This window comes from Fundulus heteroclitus, unplaced genomic scaffold (assembly GCF_011125445.2).
Source record: "Fundulus heteroclitus isolate FHET01 unplaced genomic scaffold, MU-UCD_Fhet_4.1 scaffold_124, whole genome shotgun sequence".
Lineage (NCBI taxonomy): Eukaryota > Metazoa > Chordata > Actinopteri > Cyprinodontiformes > Fundulidae > Fundulus > Fundulus heteroclitus.
Window position 1 is genome coordinate 373143 of NW_023396536.1, and position 4612 is coordinate 377754.

At 37.1% G+C, this 4612-nt stretch overlaps 1 pseudogene; it reads right to left on the reverse strand.

The window, feature by feature from the left end:
- Positions 1-260: 260 nt before the first annotated feature.
- LOC118558363 lies at positions 261-3910 on the reverse strand (annotated as a pseudogene).
- Between the last annotated feature and the right edge of the window lie 702 nt (positions 3911-4612).

The following is a 4612-nucleotide window of genomic DNA, read 5'->3' on the forward strand; positions in this document are numbered from 1 at the left end:
AATGTATTTGAAAGGAAATGTCACTCCTCAAATAATTTACACAAATTACTTAAGGTAACATAAATAATTGCAATATGTTTAGATTTTACAACCAATGCACGAGGAGGAAACAAGATAACTGTACTTGCTCTGTGTTCCCAAGGAGTGATTTCTCTTTTAAATTGAGATTACAGAAATTCCTGGAATAAATGTCACTAGGTTAAATGCAATGTGGTAGGTTTAGTGTCATTTTTATTGTGTACATTATATTTTTTCTTCTGAAAGTGTATTATGTTTTACTTTTTGTTCATTAAATAGTTCTTGGTGTTCTTATCTGGCAGAAACAAAAGGATGAAACATTTTGGAGCAAATATACACAGTATCAGTCCAAAACTGGAGGCCAGAATGGCAAATATCTCCACAGCCACAGTATATTTCCCAGGAGAGCTGACATATGCTGGGATGAAGGTGATCCAGACTGCGCAAAATATCAACATGCTGAAAGTTATCATCTTAGCCTCATTGAAATTATCAGGTAGTTTCCGAGCTAGAACAGCTAGCACAAAGCAAAAAACAGCCAACAGGCCGATGTAGCCGAGCACAGCCCAGAAGCCAACAGCAGAGCCTAATGCACATTCCAGGATGATCTTCTCCTTGTATGTGGTTAGATTTTCCATTGGGAATGGAGGACTCACAACCAACCAAACAGTACATATTAAAACTTGTAAAAATGTGAGAAAAACTACAGTCATTCTTTGCTGTGGAGGACCAAACCATTTCATGACATTGTTACCTGGAAATGTAGCTTTAAAGGCCATTAAAACAACTATAGTTTTCCCAAGAACACAGGAGATGCAGAGAACAAAAGGTGATGCCAAACGCTGTGTGTCGCAGCATGCAGGATAACTTAGAGGGTGCTCCGATGAAAGTTAATGAACATAAGAAACACAGAGTCAGAGAAAAGAGCAGCAGGAAACTCAGCTCGGAGTTGTTGGCTCTGACAATTGGAGTTGTTCTGTGACGAAAGAACACCAATGCTGCAATGATGGTCAGGCAAGCCCCACTAACAGAGAATGCAGCCAAGATGATTGACAGGATTTCGTCATAGGCAAGAAACTCCATAGGTTTGGGGAAACATGCATCCTTTTTTGCATTTGGCCAGTACTCTCTGGGACACGGGAAACAGTCAGGCGAATCTAAAATAAACAATACAAGCAGAATTCTTAGCACATTTTTAAGGATGGGTATATATATATATATATATATATATATATATATATATATATATATATATATATATATATATATATGTATACATGACTTTGACTGTACCTGTGGTATTACTGATCTCTCCTTCAGGACACGGTATACAGTCATAGCAGCAGATGGGCTTTCCTTTCTGCAACACTTTGCGAGTTCCTGCAGGACATCTCTCAGAGCACACTGAAGCAGGTACCTGTCATAGACACAGTAAAAAAATATTGTTTAAAATTTTTTGCAGCTTTGACAAAAAAATTAATCCCTTTTCTTCATCTAAAATACTGTAATTAGGCTTATTACTTCTGTTCTCCCCTCCACCCAGGTTAAGTTCTTGTTGATATAAAACTCCTTGCCGTTGGGCAGTGATGCATCATAGTAACCCACAGTTACCAATTTAATAACTCCTTTATCACTCTTCTGCCAGTTGACCAACTCATAAAAAGCCACGGGATCCCCATTTGTATCAAATGACACACGATAACCATTCTTTGAGAAGTTTACTTTCTTTAACTCAATAAACACCTTCAAAGAAGAAAAAAAAAACAGTTGAAAATCAGCAACAGTTTCTAAAGGCTCGTAAAAACTTTAGGGATTTTTTTTCTAAATCGATGGACTGACCTGTTTGGGCTCCAATCTGATGTGTTTGTCACATTGAATGGTTGCATTTTTTTCATGACACACTGCATTGTGACTGGCATGCGCTATGGCATAAACAGCCTGGTAGATCATGTTGGTAATTCTTAACTGAGATGTTTCAGTGTATGGGCTTTTAAGGGTTTTAATGTCTTCAGTTCCGTCACACTCTCTCTTGTTTAGATAGGTAGCTAAGGAAAAATGAATCAGAGATAATTCAGTCCAACTAAATAATCAAACAGTAGCTCATGTCACAACACTTGTTGCCGCTTATGTTATTTTCAATAAAAAAAAAAAAAGAAAACTGAGAAAATGAAATTATATACATTTATTAGTACATGCAGCACTATTGCTTTGGCTCTATATTTTGCCGTCAGAGCTTTACAATTTTAAAACAAAACATCATGTCCGGTGAAAAAGTATTAAAAAAACCCACAATGGTTAAAATAAGGGTTGCAAAATGTACACAATATGTTGTCTTCTGCAGAAAGATTTTTGTGGCAATGCTTAATTTAAAGAACAATTAAAAAGGTATTGACTATGTATATGTCACCATTGAAAAAAAAGTACTGGTATAAATATGAAAAGGGCAAAATGTTTATTTAACAGCCAGTCACAAAAATTACGAAACGTCACACAGCTTATATTATTATATTAGGTTAGATAAAACAAAAGCATGGATCTTGTGTCTTTTGAAAAAGAAACTAATACATGTAAACAGCAATTTGCTTTGGTGAGATGCTATAAAAGAATATAGTCGATTTGGACTAACAAATATCAGAAGGTGTTTTATACAAGAGTCAGAAATACTAAAGATAAACAAATTCACTAGTAGTTTCCTGTTATACTCCTTCTGTAAATAAAGAAATGTTACCTTAAAGAAAAAAATTCTTATACTTTCTCACTTTTTGTCAGGCTGCAGTTGAATGCATCCTCCCAGAACTCAGTGAGCAGTGGGGAAGCAGCCACTTCAGCTGGAGTGAGATCTAGTAGGAAGTCTCGCAGACCTGGAATGACAGCTTGTGGAATGGCTAATCCAATGGCCCCAGCGCAGAAACTGAAGCTCATCAAGAGCGGGTCTGTTACCCAAGATTCACTCCCAATCCACTGACGAGGTGGAGGAGGGTCCCGGGCCAGCTCCTCTAACAGGACCTTTAAATCACTAATCAGCTGTAAACTGCCACCACAACCATTGCTGTTGATCTGGGGAGACAATTAAATCTGTTGGCTTCATCTCGTAACACATAAGCAACTAATTCAAAAGGGAAGCATAAAGAAAATGGCACTAATCATATCTGAGAATATCTAAAACAAAAAAGTGATTAAGAAAATGCTGCTTGTTCAGTAATTGAAAAATCTTCAACATTAACTTGAAAAAAAATAAACTGAATGTAAAACTGCACACACCTACGAATGACATCTGCGACTCTTTGGATCTTGCTCAGTCTGTCGGTTCTAAAGAATGATTCAATGTACTCCATACAGATCCCCTCTCTCATTGCTGCTTGAACAAAAGACGCTATGCCATTAATTCCATAGTCTGAGTCTGAGTGGACAGCACCTATCCAAGTCCATCCAAAGTGCTTCACAAGCTTAGCCAGTGCGTCAGCTTGGAACTGATCACTGGGAATTGTTCTGAAAAAAGTTGGGAATTGCTGTTTGTCTGAAAGGCAGGCACAAGTGGAAAAGTGGCTCACCTGAAACAAAAACAAAAGAGAGAGAAATATTAGCAGAGGAAGCATAAATGTACACATTATGATATGTTCAGAGTATTTACCTGGGGTATGTTGAAGGGCCCCATGATGCGTGACATACTGATGGTACGAGTGGATCCAGAGTCTCCAACCACAGCCATCGCCACTCCAGTGTGTGAACAGTTACTGTCTTTGTAAAACACAGGGTCCTGACCGTTTGACAGCTGAAATGCAGTATGTACAGCTACAGCCACTGAGCCACATGAATCATACAGTCGATATCCAAGTTTGATGCCAGGGAGGAGCTTTGTGCTGTTATTTATCTCCTCAATGGCAAATATCATTGCGCGAAGGAAGCGCAGACCCCGGCCATAAAAGCTAAACAAAATCAATTAAGTGAATCGTCACATTTATGAAAAAAACATTAAAATCTCCATAAAATCAAAAGACATTAGGTCTAGCAAAGAAAGATCAAGTACATATCAAAATGAAACCTGCTGTTGAAGGAAGTATTATATTACATATTGTAATACACTTGTATACTATGCAAAGATATTTAAATAACTGAATATGTTATTCAGTTAAATATATTGTATAAAACAGTAAACCAGTATATTGAATTTTACAGGATTTGAATTTACATTTAGGATGAAGATGAATTCAATACCCTTGTCATTTAATTAGAAGTCAAACATTGCATTTGTTAAAATTAATAAATGTACAGGGCAACAATCCCAGCAAGCTTATGTATCTTTCTGTTTATGAATACAAATATTTATAAAATAAACATATCTGATTACCGTCCCCCAGCATTACAGCAAACACAAAACAAGCTTGTATCATTGCATTCAACATATCCTTCCTACTAACCTTCCAGTGCATCTTGGAGGCTCAGGCTTTGCAGTGTAATTATAAATCACTGTGTAAGGTTGGTAGTGAATGGAGGAAATACCTCCTATAATAAAGTCTCCATCATTTGAAAATGCAGGTAAACGAGGTGTACCCAGCAAAGTGCATTTGATAGATGAACTTTCAGTGCTGGCTCC